This window comes from Apteryx rowi, unplaced genomic scaffold (assembly GCF_003343035.1).
Source record: "Apteryx rowi isolate R43461 unplaced genomic scaffold, aptRow1 scaffold_1039, whole genome shotgun sequence".
Lineage (NCBI taxonomy): Eukaryota > Metazoa > Chordata > Aves > Apterygiformes > Apterygidae > Apteryx > Apteryx rowi.
The window spans coordinates 71,562-93,571 of record NW_020447241.1 but is presented as its reverse complement, the minus strand read 5'-3'; positions in this window follow the sequence as shown (position 1 = coordinate 93,571).

Genomic DNA, 22,010 nt, shown 5'->3' with positions numbered 1-22,010 from the left:
TGAATCTGTGAACTATCCACAGGTAGAAAGAAGATCTTGTTGCAAGAAACCCAACCTCATAAGCACGATAACCTCATAGCTGGAACTGACAATAACAGAAGTAGCCTGGGTGTCCACCAGTTATCTCACTTCACTTGAATTAGCTTAGCTGGAGCATGAGTGATCACAGCAGGGAAGAAAGCTGCATCCTGATCCGGTCAGCAGTGCAGGTGACCTGCTTAAACTGTGCTAGACTGAGTAGCATCACTAGTTCAAGCATCAGCTCACGTATCAGCTGATGGCCAGCTACCTTGAGTTCAAATAGTACTTAACAAGAGTTAGAGAGATTGTCTGGTGAATGAGAACTAACTCAGGGGAACACTTGAGCTATAACTTACGATAAGGAACGAGTAAAAGTAAGCAAAAGCAGCGAAGAAAGACGGGGAGAGAGAACAGATATAGGCTAAAGCCATATGATAACACTAATGATAGCACAAAGCCATATATATATTAGTGGGTGGTCTGCCCAAGGTGTTTGAAAGGTTTATTTGGCTCTCAGCAGTGAAAAGATCCCCCCTCCCCACCCTTCCAGAGAGATTTGGAAAATAAATCTGCCAGTCCTAAAGAGTACATAAGCCTGAATGGTCTTTGGGTTCTCCTGGAACCAGGCTGATATTTAGTTCTACGTATCCACAGATTCATTACAGCATGTTAGCTTTTCACTTCTTTGTGTTGACCTAAAAAAAAATAGAGGAGAAGTAAGTGTTCTCTTTCAGATTGTTAGCCAAATATATGTTTTTATGGAACAAAAGTGTTGTAGACTTGGGGTATTTTAGTCTGGAACTATTGGGTTTCCTACAATATTTCTTCCTGAAATGACAAATTTAGGAACACTCTTGAAGAAACACTTTGGAACAATTTTGTTTACACAACCTTTCAGTGGGCCATAGTGTTCTATATTTGGCTGTTCAGGTAGGAAGAAAAAATAGATCCATAAATAGGACACTCTCTCAGCCACCTTGGCACAACAAGCTGTTTACTTTTTAAAATTTTTCCCAGCACTGATTTTCTGATCCACAGTACATTTGACACTCCTTTGAGTGCCATAAGTTTGGACTTACTGTTCATTTATTATTACAAAAAACAGATTTTTCTGATAAATATTTTATTGTATTTATTGTCGGTGTCTATTTAGCCACAGAACATCTCATTATTTATGTGTTTTTGTCAAGCTGCTAGCCATGCTGTGTTATAAAATAACTTGGGCCCAGCTACTCAGAGCAATTAAAAGTATCTAAGAAATATCTAGTTTTACCAGATAAATATTGTTGATGTTTTTTTGTATGCTCATTTCACTAGACATTTTTTAAATGGATTTTTTAGTCTATGTTTTTTTTGTAGTTAATCCAGACAAAAGTACAGTGAGTTTCTTCACTGAGTTTGTCTGCACTAGACTAGGCAAGCTTGGATGTTAAAACCCCCAAACTGTGTTTTCTCATTCAGTGAGAGGCTCTAAGGTCACGCCGTGGCTGATAGGGCTAGTTCCCATGTCCTCCTTCACCCCAGCTACGCATTCCTACCCTAACACCATGGGCACCATCAGCAATCATGCAGCGCACGGTCAACCCCAACAGGTCACTCCTCTCGCTGACAGCCACTTATTTTCTTAAGGGCTAGTTTTCAGCTCCATCTGTGAGCCGATCCAGCTTGCCTTGTGGCTGGATGCTGGCTAACGCGCCCTTCTGAAAGCACCCTTTCCTGAGCAGAAGTCAAACCCAGGCCCGGAGGGGAGCGTGCTGGATCACGGCTGCGAGACCACCGGGGACACCTCACGCTGACGCTAAATAGGTGTTGAAAAGGCCTGGTTTGGTCGGGGGAGCGCATGGGCAGGCCACAGTTTCGAATGTCTGGGCCACAACACCCTCCGGCCAGCTTTCGCTAGGGCAGCTGTGCAGTCCAAGGAAACCTCGATGAGATGCAGCTGTTCAGCTGAGCAGTAAGCTCTCTTCTGCCACTCCCTGACACATCCCAGAGGCTGAGACCTCTCCAGGGGCTTTTAAAAACATGTTCTTAACCCAGATACGATGTGTTGAGTCTGGTCCGTCATCATCTGTTGATTCACTTTTAATAATGAATTCATGTTAAATAAATTAATTCATTTCTTCATTACAAATAAATGAAATCACTTCTAATTACAAAATCAATTTGCTTTTAGTCCTGTTGGCTATCCTTTTGCCTTTTCTACAACTCTTAAATACCTCCGTGCACCAGACAGGCCACAGAGATTTACAACATTTTAAAAGCAAAGCTCTTTTTAAGGAAATCAACTTGAGGGTAAGTAGGAACAACGACTTCATTACTTTTTCTGTGTCCTGTAACAAAGAACAGTCACATCACCTTCATATTTATTTACTAAGAAAAAATATCTCCCAAGGCTAAAAGTTTCTCTGCCAAATTTTACAGCTTACCAATAAACATCTCAAAGTAAGGATTTAGAATGGAAAGGCTGACACACTGACACGAAAACTGTCAGAGGCTATGCTCTTATGCTACTTCCCTTGTGCATATCTTTCCAAAAAAAATGGACTCGTCAGGATTATTAAAGTGAACATTGACTATATATTTAATTTCAAAAGTTCTGGAGTAAAATTTCCAGTTTAACATAGAGGTGGAAATCTGTCCTGGAGTCAGTGAAGGGCTGGAGTTTTGCAGCTGTGCCTGTGACATAGAAATGTTAATAGCTTTAGAGAAACAACAAGTAAAGTTGGCACATTCAAATTGTAAATAAGATTTGATAATTATAGTGTCTGTGATCTCATGTGAATAGTTTCTCTCATATTGCAACATTTCTGTTTCAGTATTTTTATACTGGCTCACTGTTTTTTATTTACATATCTTGATGTAACCAGAAGACACTACAAATTCTCCAAAAACACTTTCCTTCAGTAATTATGGGCTGTTTTACTTCTTTAACCTAATCACATTTCAAATCCAATGTGTTAGTTTCAGCAATGGAAAGTTCTTTTTACAAACTTTTATTGTACGTAATAGACGTTCCTGGTAACTTGCTAGGAAACAAATGGCTAGGAAGAGATTGTACAAAATGAAGAACATTTTAGCAACTCCCAGTTTATTTAGTAGACAGTTGCAGCCATCAGAATCCTGACATTCCAGCACACCAAGCCCTATCTTAAATCAAATGGATTTTTGAATTTCCAAATCAGATAATTGCTTTTCCTAACACAACACTGATGTGATCACACCAAGTCATCAAATACTTTCCCTCCTTGTATGTTCTTGGGAACTTTGGCAGAGATCAACAAAGAAATTACACATGTAATATTTCTAAAAAGAACTATACAATGTTTTCAGTTGACCAAAATGTGAATTACAGAAAATGATGGTGATTATTGCTAGATTAGAGGAAACAAAGATGCTGTTTAAATAAAGATGCTGCAAAATAACCTCCTGTTCTTAAAACTAGCCCCCTCTATGGTCTGAAATGCTGGTGCCACACAGATGAGAAACGTCTGTTTCAAATCTTCTGTGACACATTTCTTGTTCACTAGATGATATTGTTTTACTGTTAACTTATGTCTAGGTGCATTTAAATAAAAATTGGAATTCAATTAAAATGCATAAAAAGAATTTCAAACATTTTGCTCATTACATAAATGCTTTAAAATAGCAAATGAAACTAAAAGAAAGATTATAAAGAATAAATTTCGAATTTGAAATGAATTCATTGATTTATTACACAATAGATATGTGTAGTTAATTGAAACAATTATTTCAGAGCACCATATCAGGTAGAAACAGTAGATCCCATCTTATGATCCTTTACTTTCTCTTACTGATTAGGAGAAAATGAGGTTTCTTATTTTTTCCTAAGGTTTTCTATACATTGTCCTCATTAGAGGTCTTTAAAAATATATAGTGGCTTCATCATTATTAATTGCCTGATTTAAATAATGTTCAGCCAGCTGATACAATTTGTTAGCTAACTTTCATGTGTACCTGACAAGTCAGCAGAACTGAAATGTCCTTTTATGGTCTGAATGGTTTAGCCACTCTCAGCCCTAAAATCCTCAAAAACCTAAAATTAAAAAAAATCTTAAGGTGCTTTGAAGGCTGTGACATTTAGGCATCTACATCTGGATTTAGGTGTCTACATCAATGACCTCTTTTTGCATGGGAGAAAGTCAAGGACAAGAGCAGACATTTGGCATATCAGAAATTCATCTTTGTTTAGATGCCTAACATTAGGCCTGCAGATTTGAAAAGTCATATAAGTGTGTAGTAGAGTATGCCAGTTGTCTCTGCCGAAATTGCCCTGGCAGTTACATTGCATGTTATTTTAGAAAATAGAACAAATTCCTTACCAGGTGGAAATGAGAAAAGAACTTGACTTGTTTAACATTCTTGTGGCTCTTACACTGAAAATCAGTTCTGCTTCACCTTTGCATCAGATCAACAGTTCTCCTGCCTGACTAATATGCACAAATGATCATAGAACTACCTGGGATCTATCGTTGCTGAGGAATTGAATTCTACTAAGGGGTGGAAACTTGTTTTGTTTGTAACACAATTCCTCCAGTTTCCTAAAAACTCCATAATTAATTCAAGATGGTGGTATTAGCAAGGCCTTGAATACAATTTCTGAGCAGGCAACATGTTACATCTGTAGTTAGATCATTATTCTGTCACTTGAAAAATCTTGGGCAGTTGTCAAAGAAAAATCAGATTACTTGAGATACTATTGTGAAATCATCCAATTATTTCAAAAATGTTTGAAGTTCTCTGGGCACCATTAGATATCACTGAGCCAAGAAGATGTCATAACTGGAATACGCTGGAAATAAACTATTTTGAATTTCATGCAGATCCCAAGTTAGTTTCACAATAACCTTTGGAATTGTCATCAGCTATTGAGAAGAAAGCTTGGAAAATTCACTTGTTAAAAACTCTAATTTGGGAGACAAGAAGGAGGACACAACTTAAGCACAGAGGTAACAGACCAGATCCCATCATTTAAGAAAAAATCAGACTAAAGATCTTCCATGGGGATTCAAGATTTTCACACAGTCTTGTCCTGCAGTTTCATATGAGATTTTTAAACTTTGGTAACTGAGGTCTATCTCAGTCGCAGTAAAGCTTCCCTTACTGGGCACCCATTGGACTACTGTATTCAGGTCCTGCGGCATTAGACCACGGTCCTAAACTTTATAAGTATTCGTATGCCTCGGCATATTGCTTTCTTTTATCTCTGCACAGAAATAGGATCTCACTGTCTTTCTGGATTTGGCATTGATCCATGTGCTGACTACTACATCTGGGGAAGAATATATATTCGCAGAGGGATACTAGCTGGCTTCCTAATACTACGTTTTTTCCTAAATAGCCTGTAGATATGTATAGAAAAGAAAAGTATGTCACAGTAGCTTCTCTTCCCACACAAGATTCAGCACACTGCAGACTATAAACATGAGAGTAAAGGGGAAGTTTTCCCCAGAACCTCTCATCTCAGGTAGGCTCCTTGCTTCTGATTTGCTCTAACCTGTCTTCCTTATCCCCCTAGCTCCTTGGCTTTCATCCTTTCTGCCTTGGGTTTCATGTGCACATACTGTGTGGGTAGGGTTCTAAATGAGAAAATACAGCACTAAGGTTGCCATTTACCTTTCCAGGATCATGTGGTGATAGAAAAAAATGAGAATAGGTTTTGCAAAAGGCTCCAACCAATCACTTTTTACTTAAGTGACAAGCAGAGCTACACAGAATTGTAATCTATCCAAACACATACCTTGGCTGCAGTTTGGTCATCATTCTTGAGAGCTCTTTGGGTATGGACCAGAGTTATCAGGACTCTGGTCGTCATCACACGAGAGCTCCTGAAAATGGTGTCTATCTGGTAAAGCATCAGAAGGGTCTCAGCCATTCCTCAGGCAATCTGTTGCTCAAAGAAGAGAAAAGAAATCCCTGAAATAAATACCACAGATAGATACTGTCATTTACAAGATATACAGTGAGGTGATTTTACTGTGAATGAATTAAAAATTTTTTAATAACTTCTTAAGAAACTATTGTCTCCTATGAGCATTTTTATTATGTCTAAGAGACTTTGTCCACACATTGAAAGAAAGGCTCAAATTCTCATCGACTTCCATGTATTTTTATCAAAAATATTTTCATGTAAAATATCTAGTCTACCTATTAACTTTGAAATATATTTTTTCCATGTAGCTGCAGACCTCTTAGCTATGGCTCACTGATTTGTAACCTCACAATGGGAACCACTAATTTAAGCAATCATGATGAAGTCCATGGCCCAGATTTTTTGAGACAGGATGTCTGGAACAACATGCATTTTCTTCTGCTGCTTTTGTATTACCAAAGTCAAATGAATGAAAATACTCTTCTTGGTACTTATCCCTCACAAAAAGCTATATTCGCAGATTCTGCCCTTTCATGGAAAAACATGTTAAATGGAAAGAGATGTAAAACTAGTATTTTAAGCAAATTTTTCTTCTACCACATGTGAACCAGGCCACAGCCTCTAATATAACCAAATAGTGTTTTGTTTTGTTCTGTTTTTTAGATGTCCATAAATCAGGAAACTAGTTTTATTCAGGCATCAGTTTCTGCCTGACTTCCATTCCTATGCAGATCACAAGGTTTCCTAGCACCCAGAAGTGTTCTATGGGGTTTGTAATTTAGGCACTATTTCTTTGGGATGTATATATGTGACATACAGATGAGATGGGAAATTCAGTCACCTTTTAATCACTCCTGCACACATTAACTGAATGCAGAGTTTTATTTATACACTTTTTTTTTTTTTTGAGGTGCTATCTTGTGCCTTCTGAGTGAACTTAAAGACTGCGCACTAAATATTGGGACAGAGGCACTACGTGGTGAGGAAGACTCAACAGAGTTTCATCACCAAAAATGAAATAGAAATAAATGCCATGGGTTTACCACATGACTGTTTTTGCAACTAATCCCTGAACATGATTTGAATATACAATAACAAAGGTCTAAATAGCTGCACATTTGGTGCTCATTATTTCAAAAGGGAGGATTTTACTAGCAGTTACCACACAGTGATATCTGGCATCACCACTTTAACTAAATTTAGAACAGGAAATGACTATGTTAACTGACACAGTAGTTTCACGAGCACTTTAAGCAGCAACCCTCACTGCAAGAAGTGGTCCTGCCTCATCCCTACCCCTTGTGGCTTCCCGCTTCTGTCCCGAGCCATCCTGTTTTGTTCATGCAAAAGCGCCCCATATGGCCCCTCCTGACCTTGGCTGAGGCACAAACCCAGGCTAAAATGAAGCTTGCAAGTAACGCTGCTTCACTGGCTGCCCACACCAACAACCCTGCTGGTACATGATGTGAAGCAGGGAGGGGGGAACTAAGGCAAGAGGCGAATGGAGAAGAGCAGAGGATGCAGCGCTTACTGCCTGGTCCTTAGAGGTCTCATGAAACAGCAGCAGCAAATGTCTGCTTCTGCTTCACACACATGCAGGGAATGAATATAACCGATTTTCTTCATAATCAGTTACCTCTATTTCTTTATTACTGCAGAAGTTCAGGTATATTTGGTAATTGCACTGTACTTATTATGCAGCAGTAACATTAGTACAATTCAAAATGCAATTTAATACCTGAAAATCACATTGTTTGCGGTAACCACAAAAAACAGTTAGCATCCTTTCGGCAGATCTCTTGATCCTGTGCTCTGTAGCAAGCTCCAACCTGCCTGAAAATCCATGAATAGGAAGTGAGTATGCCTGGGGAATTAATACTTTCTCAACGAATTTATCCATCAAGATTTTCTATGAAGTCATCAACTGTAATGACCCTCCATTGCTTACTCTTCCCTGTGGAAAACTTCATGAAGACTTCCTCACCCTTTATACTTACTGATTTCTCCTGTGGGAGACAGCAATAACGATCTATGTTATTTATATGAAATAACTCACTTTTTTTTTTGTATTAAGTATGAAGCTAAACATCTTTATATTGTAAGGATGAATTCCCAGACTTCGCAGTTAAAAATATGGTTTATCTTTGAAGAGACAATCATTCTCTAAGATGCTTATTACCTGTTCCCTATTTCCTGAGGGTTTTCACCATTCAGTTGGAAGTCTGAATTATTTAATCCTCAGAATCATGTCTCTGTTAACCTTCATTTATTCATCCACAGAAATGTCATTATCTGTCATTCTTGGCCAGAGTCAATATAGTTAAAAGTAGCAGTATTACCTCCCAGCCTCTCTTCTTCATTACTGCTCAAATAATTCAGTGATGGGAGGAATATTCAAGGAATACACTCAAGGGAGCTACATTCAATATCAGTTAAAGCTGTCAAGCTTCTGATTTGATATACGTCAAATTTTGGCATGGAACTGTTGCAGATTTTTAATGAACAAAGGGCAAATAAGTATTTTTTGCAGAGATCATAGTTGGTTCACTCAGAGATATGTGTCATAGCAGCCAAAGGATGGTCTTGCACCCAAACCCAGGGCTGTGAGTTCGGAGGGACAGATAACCTCTTCACTTCTACACATTTCCTGTAAGACCATGGGCAAATCATACTTCCTTGTAGTTTTATTTTCTGCGAAGTGGGACTCATCCTTCCCCTAATTTAAGATTGGGACTCCCCCCTTCATTTTCTCCTCCCAAACTGAAATTCACTCACATTTTGTTGTTACCAAGTAGGAACGAGAACTGTTAATGTTGGGCTGCCCAGACCTCTTCAGTACATATTACACTGAGTAGCTCAGGCAACTTCTCTTTTAGCTCTTTGTTCTCTTCTGCCTCAGTTACAAGTTCTAGTTAGAAACCACCAGAACTGAGAAGAGGTATTTCAGACTAAAATTGTTTGCGCAACCTAGTACCTGCTTATGCTGATAGAATTCCTACCATTTTGGAAGAGTTCTCATCTGTGTTATAATATTTTCTCCAGATGTTATAGGCAGCATAGAGTAGCCATCATCCTCCTTCAGGAAAAACACTATTGGGGAAATATTCAGAGCCTGGTAGAAAGCAAAAGCTGTGAAAAAGCCTTCACCTCAGCAGCCCTTCCTGAGAGCAAGTTCTAAACCTCCAGCTTGTTCTTCAGTGGAGGAGGACAAAGGGGAGTGGGGGGATAACATCTAGAGAAGAGTCATGCCAGGCTTGCTTTAGTATGAGGCAATCTGTTTTACCTGCAAGTGAAATGAACTGTGAGCAGTTAAATACTTTTCTGAGGCCCCTAAGTCAAGTTTCAATTTTCATTTCCCTGCCCTGGCCATTAGGTTGCCTGTAAATATTTTATCTGAGGCTATTAATGTATATAAGTATTTGGAATCACAAACTTACACTGACACCAAAGTCAGCAGAGATATGCCAGTTCAATGGGTCTGTTTAGCTTTGCGTTTAACCCATGCAATGGTCATATACTGATGAACTGCTTTTACCAGTAGGATTTCAGAACGCTTTAGGGAATGGATTTGTCCAGACAAACAGAACACCATTACTCAACAATGAGATACTCTCAGTTTACTTCTTGTGAAGAATAATGACCTAATAATTGAAACTAATTCAAAGGCAAATTAAAATAGTAATTTTCAGAGAAAAGTAAATGCTTTCAGATAAACCATTTGCTGAGAACATCAGATAAACTATTTGCTGAGAACAGTTTCTCAGGTGTACTTCTCAATTCAAGCTTGGTGAATTTGCATTGATAGCATATTAATATAATCAGACTCCATTTTTACATTTCAGAAAAACTTGATTTATTTCTATTCTTACAATGCTAAATAACTAAAGCCAAAGCAGATCTTTTAATCATGTTACTGATTACACTTTATTGTTCACCTGAAAGATAAGCATACATTCACATATATAATAAATACTGTACGTATCTCACACGAGGAGTAATGCATGTTTCATGGTTGTAACTCAGCCTACATTTTACAAAAGCAAACTGAGAGGAGAATCAGGCATTAAGAGAATATACTGCAGGTATAGATAGAGACATATTATATGTTGAGAGATATTTGCAAGTGAAGTGTTACAGTATCAGAAAACAAGTTGGAAGAAGAATCCAGGAAGCAAGTTCCGTTTTTTTCCAGTAAATTACTTCTCTGTTGCTAGGTTTACTAAATCTTAAGATTAGAGCTTTCAGGATCTTTTGTTTTCCAGCCATCAACTGTGAAAATAAATTCTAATAATGAATTCTTTAAAGTCTCTTTTTGTCTCACTAGTCACATAACAATAGCTTGAAGATAGAGCTGAAACATCTGCTACCAGGATTAGACGAGTTACCAAGGCCTAAAAAATACACGTTATCCTTAATCCAATAAAATCTTTATATTTCAATAGCCATGTAATGTCTCTTAAGCTACAACTATATTTTTAACAGAATATTAGAGAGCAAATGCACATAAAGGAAATCTCAAGTATCAGCAAACTTAAATTAAATAGCATTAGAGAAAGAAGACTAAATCGAGAGAAACAAATTTTTACTAGCTTTGTAGAAAGCCAGGCATTTTTCAGGCTTCAGTAAAAACAAAGGGCCATTTTTCTCACGCAAAATGCAATTATTGGACTTCAAAATGTTTTCTTGGCAAAATGATTAAGTTAGGATGTGAAAATCATGCTTTTCAACTTAGATAATTTGTGAAAATATTTCATTAGTCTATGGTAGAATTTTATTATTGTCATAACAGTGTCCAGCTCTCACAGGAATCATAATAAATTAGTTGTCTCAAAAACATCTTGTGGCAGCAGGGTGATACTCTGTATCCCAAACCATCTGTCTCTCACTAGAAGATGTTTTGGAGTCAGCCTTCCTCTTACTCAGAGGTGTTTTTAAACTGACGTAACTTAACTCCACAGAGCACAGACAACTAATTTGGATTTAGAGTTGTCTAAAAAGCAATAACACTCTATGACAGTTTCTGTTATTTTTTATAAGCAACAATGTCTAACATTTACAATACGCTGCCACTTCTTAAGTGTACGCAGTTTTTAGTGCAGTTTGGACCACATTCTCTCTTCACAATGCTACAAAAATATGTAACTCAAGAACTGCACAGACATGACTGCCAGAAACACATGCAAGATGCTCACTATGAACACTGGGTTACGCGTCCCTTACTGGTGTTAATCATTTTTACATTATTATTATCTTCAATACACTCTCTGGTAATAAGAGGCCCCTAAAATTACCTAGCCGGCATCATAGGTTTCAAATCAAATTATTCAGCTTCAAATATTTTAATATTAAAATCATGAAAGACAAATCTTGAAGGCAAACCTTTGAGATGTCATAAAACCAGGTTAATATTTTTAAAGAACCAATCATTAATTTAGTATGACTAATTATTTTGAAATAGAAACATTTTTCTGGACCAACATTCTAATGTAATAAACAATTGAATAAAGTGACAAATGTATTCAACACTAAGCAAAGAAATCACAACCAATATATGGAATTTTAGCAAGAGAGAATTTTTTGCCTTGTTATGTATTTTTACATTTTATAATATGACTCATTACAGTAAAAACTTTGCATATAAAAAGATGCAAGGTACTCAAGACCTCATGTCCAGAAGACTTTGCAAAAATGATTTTCCTGAAGTTATTGGAAGGCATTAAGTTAGCTCTTATACTGCTGGTGGAAGACTTTTGACAAGATTGGATCTTGTGAGATGTCGTATATGGTCCCTAATGGTTGTATACGAATCTCAATGTGCAAAGAACTTAAAAATAATAATGAGAGATACAAGATCAAACACAATTACTGAGAACAAAACTCAGATTCTGCTGCTCTGTGTATAAATAACCATATTCTTTTTTATTTTTCATCATAACATTCTACTATTCTGTAGTATTCCTAGGAGTCATGAAGACCATTGCTCTCTCCATTCTGATCTGCTGCAAGCAACTATCCTCATATCAAGCTCAGCAAAACTCTCTTACTGAAGCATGCTGCAGGTGCCAACTGACATGATGATCTCAGATGGTCTTCAACTTTGGTTTGCATTATTTTCAGACACACAGCACTGTGGTATTTTGTCCTTTTTAATTTGGTTAATTTGCTTAATTTTTTATTTGCTTCTGTGGCTAGGGCCATGGGCATTTTGCTGACCCGGAAGCCTAGCAAAATCAGCTATCTTTCCAGTCCCATTTCCATTTGAAGTGATCTTTCTGAACAAGGAGGGCTAAACAAAACTCCTCTTAAGGCCTTAGTCATTCTTTAGCAAACCAAAGAGATTAATACAAAGTGGCACAAAGAAGTCTACATACAGTATTTTCCTTGAAGGTGCAATGGACCATCATTGGGATTTTCCTGAAAGACAGTACAAAGTTCTGTCAGCGTGAGTGAGTGGTTGGTGCATACTTTGCAAAAATTAATATATAATCAGAATGAGATAATTTAGAGAAAATACTTTATCATACAGTAAAATATGCTAGAAGTAAAGTCATGTATAAAGTGGCTTTTTGTGGAAATCTCTTGTTTGTTCATGAAGTAGAACTATATAGTACTCTATATGTAAGTGTCTCAGCTTAAAGGTCAGACTGAGATACCACTGAACATGAGTCGTGTCCAAGGCAGTCAACTACTTTCCTAATCAATGAGTGTATTTTCTCTCCAAAAGAGAGGACTAGGTCCAATACTGTATCCAAAATGCAAATACAAAGAATGAATTCAACCCCCACTCAGAAGATCAGCCCAAGGCCTAGTAATCACTCAAATGGCATCAAAGTTCTCAAAACAGACATGTACCTCCATAAAGTATGTGTAGACTTTTTCCTGGCCTTTTGCACAAGAGTGAACTATACTTGCAATATACATGCTATTATTTGGGATCTATTTATTGCAGAAAAATATAAAGATTCAGAACCTTGATAAATATTAATTTAATCTTGGAGATAATATATTTCAGAAGATTATGTGACATCCATATTTGAGTCACAGCCAGGCTAAGCTCTTTTCCTCACAGGAAAAAAAGAAGTTTAGGAACTACAAATAAGAAACCTTGGCAAAATTTTGTGAACAGTTTTTCACCTAGAATAAGACTGGAACTAACTGTTGTTCTGCTGTGACAAAAAGCAACAACAAAAAATATCATTTTCTTAATGCAATCTTGTAAAACACTGTACAATGGAAAATTAACTTCCTTCTCCCTGAACTCATAATGTGTGCGTAACTACAGAAATGGAACTGATAGTCTAAAAGACAATTATTCTGCGGTGAACTTCATGGAAAATGAAGGAAATTGATAAGTTAAACTGACATACCAATTGTGGTTGTTTCAATTTGACTTTTCTGCACTGCAAGTCCAGTGCCACTACCCTTCTCCATATTTCCTCCTATTGAAATACAACCTTCCCCACTATTGTGATCAAACACAAGCAAGGTAGTACTCAATATGAATAAGGGTGGCAGAGCCTTTTACTTCTGGTAGGAAAGGAGCAAATTTCTTTATCAATATTTTCAATTTTGTCCGTGAGTTGGATTCTGTAGTTTTTTATTAAAAAGATAGACATATTACCTGGTAAAAGGAAAATTACCTGGCCTTTTATTCTAAGCATCCTGAGTACAGTATGAGCGAAACTGAGGCCCTCACAGTCCAGAGGAAGCAGCTCAGTCAGGTGAAATAAAAGAACTCTTTCTGATTCATGAGGCTGCAGAAGCCAGCTAGAAGCTCTTTCAGCATGCCTACCTCTGTCCTTTCATGTGAGCTAGCTGTGGACTAAGCAGTTTGCTATTAGCACTCAAGTTATAAAAGGCAATGGCCTGAGATGGAACATCTTTGAAAAAAATTTCAAATGTAGCTCATAAAATTATTTCTGATCTTTGCAAGGATGCACTACAGTTGCACTGTGCAACATTCCTGTTGCACACAGTTTTCATAGCTGCAGTGTTTTAATAGACCAGTCAGTCGCTGGTCTTGAAGTTACAACACTGAGCAAGGACTTGGTGTAAAACACAGAATGTAAGTGGATTCGCCTTGAAACAAACCAAAATTTGATCTGGGGGCAAAATCTCGGGTTGCATGAAGTTAAAAAAAATTCTGACTTTGACTTCTCTAAATCTGTACCTTCTGTAACTTTACATGCGGAGACAGTACTACTTTGTCCACGTTGCTGTGGCAAGGTGGGCTGTAAAATACAAACATTGCTTTCTCCTGAAGACATTTTTTTTAACCTATAAAAAGGTAACCTAAAGCAAAAGCTTACAGTTGCTCTTTATCATAAAAAATACAGCAATATCATCCTTTTTAGAACATGAAATATAGCCTGGACTGCTTGCCACAAGGAGAATCTTGCTAAGAATTTAAAGATATTGTGAAAGGCAAGGAAAGCACTGCCCAGCCATAAGATATGTGTAAGTAAGGACCCCTAATTTGATTTCAGTACAGTAATTAGCATGTGCGTCACATCGAATTCAATGTTAAAGTGAGTTCCATTTATGCAAAGCTGGATTTAGGAAAGTTAAAATCTTATGTCTTCCACTGCAGGTCAAATTACTGCAGTTCAGCAGAAGAGCAAAATAGGATGGGAAGGAAAAGGGAATATAATGGTGAACTGGGGTTATACAAAGTGGTTAAAAATAATGTTTAATAAGTAATGCAAGCAAGCAATAAGAGTAAGCAAGGCCTAAGGAGTAGAAAAGCTTCTGTAGAAAAGATAAAAGAGCCAAAAATCAGATTGAGAGTTGTTGTTTGAATGGTTTTTCTCCCTCAGCCTCAGTGGAGTTTCACTCTGCTTATTGAAATGGAGGGTCTTGTCTAGATAATTAGGTATAATATTTGAAAAACAGGGCTAATAGCAAAGAAGTCTGGAAAAAGAAAATTCAAGGCCAAAAATAATTGCTATGGGATTCAAAGTAGAAAGGCTCCACAGCCAAAAAGTTGTAATTCTTAAAATAAAAGAAAGGTTTTTTCCCTTGACACAAATGTAATAGGTTATTATAAAGCATGTTTTATTGAAATGACTCATTTCAGTTGGAAAAAGGAATTTTTATATATATTAAGTTCCATGAAAAATCTAGAACTTTTAAGAAGATGGTCCAAACTGTTTGAGAAGACAGGCACATAAGGGAAAAAGAAAATGTTAATTTCCTGGCACTTGAGGCTTTATGTGCTTCTTTTTTTATCTCGGTCAGCCCATATTATAGGTTGTTTAATATTTAATACTGCAAATTATTTGACCTAGGTAGAAACAAGAAGTGGATTTCTGCACAAAACATTCAGAATATCAGTCAAATTACAACCAATGAGCATTGCTGAGGTTTATTAAAACTCATGTGGTTCACTTAGCCAAAGAGCTTTCTGGCACCACAAAGAATGACATTTTAGCATCACTTTTAACATTTTAAAGATTAAATAAAAAGATGTTTAGTACAAGGCAACTGCTGTACACAGAAAAATATTATCTTTGGTCTATAAATGAACAATAAAATAGCTATCTACCATTTTATTGTCCTTTTCCAGCAGATGTCAGACGTGCAACTAGTGATTTCAATGCATCCCAGTCTAAGATGACTAACTGTATCTTATCTCTATGTGATGACTCTTACCATGCATAATATCCTTCAACTAGACTTAAGGACAGTTGACCCGTATTAGATTGCCTAGCTGCACCAAGCCTGCCCCAGAAGTTGCCACTTGAAATTCCAGTCCTCACTTCAGAAATCATTTATTGTAAAGCCTATATACACTAAACTCTTTGGAAAACTAGATATCTCCTTTACCTTAATCTTCCTGCAGAATACTAGTATTACCAGTGTTTTTTATGACTTTCAAATGTATATAGTCCTGCCACTCAGATGTCTGGGGGCAATGCAGGAAAGGTTCTTGACATTCTGAGCTGAAAATCTTTCAAACTTGAGTTTTTCTCCCAAACACTCTAGTATGATTAAAAAATTTGTGAAACAGATTTATGCTGTATAAAATGGAGAATCTGATCTTCTAGGAACTAGTTTCCTCACCTCCAAACTACTGAAAGACTGAAAAATTAATGAGGTTGAAATGGAATATGCTCAGTGGAATTAAAATTGTAAAAGTATTGCAGCAATTTGTGAAGGTTCATCCTCCTACCCCAGTTTGATAGCTTCCTGCTGTAGCATATAGACAGAGTTCCATGCTGTAAGCCAGCAGAATGAATCATAAAGTTAAACTAGGGGGAGGATAATCTCCTCTGACATATCAAAAGAAGATTCTCCTCCTCGTAGTTCCTCAGAATATGATGGCTTCTCACATTTCACTCTGCCTGCCACCATCTCTCTCTTTTATATTACAACTCAAATGCATGTACTTGGTTTAGAGGATATTGCAAAGTCAAGAACAGAGTTTAGACATGACACCTATGAACACAGTTTTTCCTCTCAAGAAAATAAGAAAAAATAGTGTTGTCAGGGAGGAAAGAGTTTGGCATGAAGGCTACAATCCTTTCCATAGTGTCTGAAAGATATACAACAGGGAACATACATTACACATTGGAAAACCGTCCTCTGATGAACAGAAATCCTTCTCTTATTTTACAAGTTACATAAACCTGGGAATAAACAGGAGGATAGTAATCTCCTCGGCCTTACTTTAACAGCTCACGTTATGATGAAGGTATTGCTAAACCAGAACAATAAATATGGAATTGCTAAAGTCAGTGAAAACTTTCAGAGCTTAATATAGCTTTTTTGTAAATCAAGTTTTAAAAAAGAAAAGCAAAAATGTGAAATGTTCCCAGGATGAAAATTCATTTGCCAAGATCCACACAGACTGATTTTTTATAGACAAGTTACAACTCCCTTAAAATATGTTTGTTTAATGGAAATACAAATGTTGGTACAATTTAAGGAGAGCGAGTACCATAAATAGAGCATTGAGAGGTTTTACAGTCCTTTCCAGGTGTTCTCTTCAGAATTGCTATCTTTGGCAACTCTTCATTTCAGTTTCCCATAACGTTCATTAGTGCCTCGCTCTGGACTTTTGGGTATAGGGGCGTATTTCACCACCTTCATGTTTTTTACAGTTAGAGGATCATCATCCTTTGCTTGGCCAATAGTATATTTTTATATTCATGGAAAGGATAATATTAGCAGCAATTCTTTTCACAGAATCTCAGAAAAGGTGGAGTTGGGAGGCACCTCTGAAGATTGTCTTGTCCGCCCCCACCCTGCTCAAGCAGGGTCAGCTAGAGCAGGTTGCTCAGGGACATGTCCAGCTGGGGTTTGAGTATCCCCAAAAACGGAGAGTCCACAACCCCTCTGGGCAACCTGCTCCAGGGTTCAATCATCCTCACCATAGAAAAGTTTTTTCTTTTCTTTAAATGGAATTTCTTGTATTTCAGTGAGTCCCCATTGCCCTTGTTTGCTTTTAACTCTACACAGGTAATAATGAAGGCTCAAATGCCACAAAATGGAGCAGTGCATTAAAGCATGTACAGAGGGTGAAGTATTGAAGGGCTGATCACCCAACAGACCAGAATGGTCATACCACCACTACATATAAGCACTCACTCTTCGTATAAGTAACATGCAATTTTGTTAAACAAAACAGCGGCAAAGAATTCTCTTCTTTTTTGGCCTGGCTACCTAAGGAATTGCCTCCCACCCTTTCCCCCATTTTGCAATCTGAATTTAATGGGGATTGAGCTGCAATACAGTCAGATACGACATGGTTGTGTGTCTGTAAACAGGAGGACCTTGAACATGGAATTCAATATGGCCAAATGTCATGCTGAACATAAATCATACTTCTTTTCAGTAATGATACAAGACCCAACTCCGAAAACATGTTTTCTCCTAAAAACTAGTGAAATGCATATTTATTGGGTAAGATGAGGCTTAGAAATGAACCACAGAGATATAATTATTCTTATTTTAATATCCTTCTCGTACCTTCAGTATTTTGCTCTTTTTTTATTAGTAAACTGCAATAGTGAAAAGAAAATCCTACCTGGGTGTTGTACTTAGTATTTGACAACATGTGTAAAATCACACAGCTGGATAGACTAAACCTCCTTATTTAATGATTATGTATCTAAGAGATTTCTTTTACATATTGGTTCAGCTAACACTCAGCAAACACTGTGCTCATGGTATGCACACCTATTTGCTACTTTCTGACAAAAGAATATTAATAAGTAGTTATTCTATTAGAATGTTAGATAGGTATATCTAGTCCAAAGAGTCTTTTGTAAGATATGGATTTGTTAGTCCGGCACAAATTTTGAACAGAGGCAGCCTCTTTTTCACAAACCAAACTCTCAACTTTGTGCTAAATATGTATCTAAGATTACATTTAAGATCCTCCTCCCTTGATATGTTTAATTCCTTTTAGCATCACAGCTAGTCTATACCATTTCCTAATCTAAAATTGCTCACTGTTATATCTTTGCAATTCTGAAAGCAGAACAAAAATTGAAACCTCATAGATGATTTTATTTAATCTTCAGTGTTACCATCAGCTTAAAAACACCTTACCTAATTTTACCTAATGTTGTGTAGTTTATGTAACTGTTATAAATAGTATATGAGATTACAGAACAAAAAAAGCATTTTTTTGTTACATTTATACAAGAAACAGAGCTTTCAGTCTAGCCATTTTAACTGTTTCTTTATACATCCAATTGTATTCTTGTGTTGTTCACACAAACCTTTAATCTGGCAAAGAAGAAAAAATGCAAAAAGACAAAATCTAGAGCCACAGAAATTATCAGAAGGGCTTTTTGTTTTGTTTTTAAATTGGCTAGATTTAATGTAAATCATGTAACCTTAAAGTGATTCACTGAAATAGTCGTTCCTCTAACTTTATGCCTAGTACTTTATAAAAGAATAATCTACTCAGACTCCCTGGGATTGACCATGTACATATCACAGGGTGATGTACATATCAACCTCCAATCCTGCAGACTAGGAATAGCTAAGGGGTTCAGCAAGTAGTTTGGAAAGCAAGCACAGGACAAGTCTGTCCTGTTAAGCTCCTCTGTGAAACAACATCATCCTATCTTCACATCAAAAATGAAAAGGGAAACAGACCTCATCTCTCCCACCACCTCTTCCCTCCCCTTTCCCTCTGTGTTCACCAAAAATTACTTGCTTTTTTTCTCTACTGTCCATGGAGACATGAGGTACATCACTAGAACAAGTCCCATTTGGACACATAAATTACAAATATGAAATGAATGTCGCAATGTGATGTGTCACAGTAATGTCATGTCTCACTACAAAACACATACATATGCAAACATATATAAATAAAGAGAGAGAAAGAGAGTTTGAAGAAAAAAAAATTCCAAACCAATTAAAGGAAATAATATGAAATTCTGGTCCCACTGAAGTTAATGGGAATTCAGCCACTGACTTTACTGGAGTCACTGTTGGAGTTTCTATGTGCAATCTTTTTGAACCCAGGCAAAAATAAATTGTTTGAATATTGTCAAACCCTTGAAATCCAGTACTTCCTAACCAGCAGGATCCATGACCACACTTATATCAACACCAATTTATGACATCCATATCTCCCTTTTCAAATTAGATGTCCTTTGATCAGTAAATTTCTGGACTGCTTCCTGGCTCTACGAACTATTGCCTTTATTTAAGATGGTATTAAAATGATCATTTTGCTTGTGGAGAAAAGATTAGCCATGACTCCAAGGGAGTCACAGCTTGCTTGCTTCTCTCCAAGGGAACATCATCTGTTAAGCCTGCATATGTCACTTGCTGTTCCCCATAGCCAGTATTCAGTGTTGCACAGGCACACAATAAAGGAGTCTTTGAGCAATCTGAATTAAGACAAACCTTTTCTTGGTGTTTTCTCAAAAAAATTACAAAACTAATGGGATTGAAAAGTTCTTTATCGTTCAGTTTTTCATGCTTGTGCCTCAAATCTGCTATTTTCTTGGTAAGTTCATGGGAGCCTGCCTTTGGCTTGCATGTGACGCTGCCAAGATGCGGTGTAGTCCTAGAACTGTATAGCAGGAGTACTGGCATCTAAGTGAATATGCAGAGATTTCAGGGATTTTTTTCAGCTAAACAAAGCTATAAAAATGCACTTTGGGAATTAAGTTCTTTACTTAGCCCTGGGTCTTAGGTCATTACCAATCAATTCTGTTTAGTTTCTCTATGTGAATATGTTACTGGACACTACCCAGTTTCAAATAATAATACACAGTTTAAATAAACAATTGCAGATACAAATTAAGTAGATCTTTTGTCTTCTGTAAGTTACACAGTATTTTCTCCTAATAAATGAACTTGATCTGAATGGAGAGGGAAAAGATACTTTGAGGCAATTCCCTTCCCTGCAGTTAGATTTCAGCACCGGCAAATTCAGCAATTGGTTGATTCTTATCAGCCAGATTCTGTTCAAAAGAACATGCAATTTGTCAGAGGTGTTGGACAGACAGAGGCAGAATGTGGACTTCTATTTATCTGTACACTGGTAACTATTCACACAAGAAGGAACACTTTAAGCTTACCAAACCCGCGCTGCCAATGTGTCATTGCTAGGGGTAAGCTCTTCTTCAGTTCCAAGCTTATTCAACTGTTTACCCTTTCTGTTGAGACTGCACACAAAATGGCTAAGATAGAGTGGGCACAAGTCCACCGCTTGTTAGAATGATGTCAATGCATGATGCTTCATACATTATTTTCTATTGTTCTCATGGTAGTGGGAGTACAGAAATCATTGCTCACAATAAAGCAAGGTATGCTTTTAATCGTTAGAGACCTGGAAATAAACAGAATTACTTTCAGGACCCAGATGTTGGGCTTTATTACAGCTTCCACCAACAAGCGGAAGATGAACTCAAAGGATACAGAGCCTGCAAAGTGACTCCTACGCTAGTGTCTCTCCTTGTGAGCAATGAAGGCCACATAGCCGAGAAATTTCTATGCCTTACTTACTCTTGGTTGCTGTAACAGTCTCTAAGCAGCAGTTAGCAGCCCTCAACTCGCTCTAATTGATGTGGAGACTGGTCCTTTGAGCTGGTGTAAATGACTAAACTAAGTGCCCATGACTATCTGGATCAAGACCAGAAGAATATAAATGTACTTATTGACAGCTGAAATTCTGGTACTATTGAATGACATGAGGCAGAAGCCAATTTAAGCCGATGCAGCTTCTTATGCATTTGCACACAAGCTGCATCACTACTCTGTTTTTCCAGTGTGATAATGCTGTGCAAGTAGCTACTGTGGAGTCCACACAATCCATTATATTCTGAGGGCACAAAACTTACTGTATCACAGTAAGCACAGCCTTTCTTTCAGCTGATTTCCAGCAGGCTTGCTGAGTGTTGGACATGTCACACAGTTCCTGTGAATGCCTCCCTATCAGCTCACACTGTACGTGATATATTAGGAGATATTTGTACTTGTTGATGTCTTTAGTTGACAATTCAATGGCAGGAATAGTCAGACTCTCACCAGATGAACTATTTACATTTTTTTGTCTGAGTACGCATTGAAACAATACAGCATGATACAGTGGCAGAGGTTTAGCTTAGCTCCGAAGAACTGCAGTCATCTGTGGTGTGAACAGGTTGCTCCTCAATATATGTAACAGACTCAAAGTGTTTTCCAGGCAGTAAAAAGGCAAAAAAGTGTTGCAACAGTTAAAGGTTAGATATACCCCAGAGAAGCTTTCAGAAGCATTAAAGGTACCCTCCTCTACCAAACAAGTATCAAAGACTGCCTCCTCCAGACTTCACCTGGCAATCTCTCTCTCCTGATTCCTTGGGAATCTGTGACAGAAGTACATCTGCTGGTGGACTTTTGCTGAAGTGGACCTTAGATGCAGAGCATGGCACAAGACATGTCTCAGGAGAGAAGACAAAGCAACACAGAAGGTTTGCTTGCAAAGAGGAAGCGGTACAGTACACGTCTTAATGTACAGAAAACCTTGTAAAGGCTTTAACAAGGCCTGAAACAGCGGCCAGTTCTGACATCTCACAACACCTGAGTACTGATCAGATTTCTAGAGGACCTGGCAAAATACTGAGCAAATTTATCCATTCATTTTCAT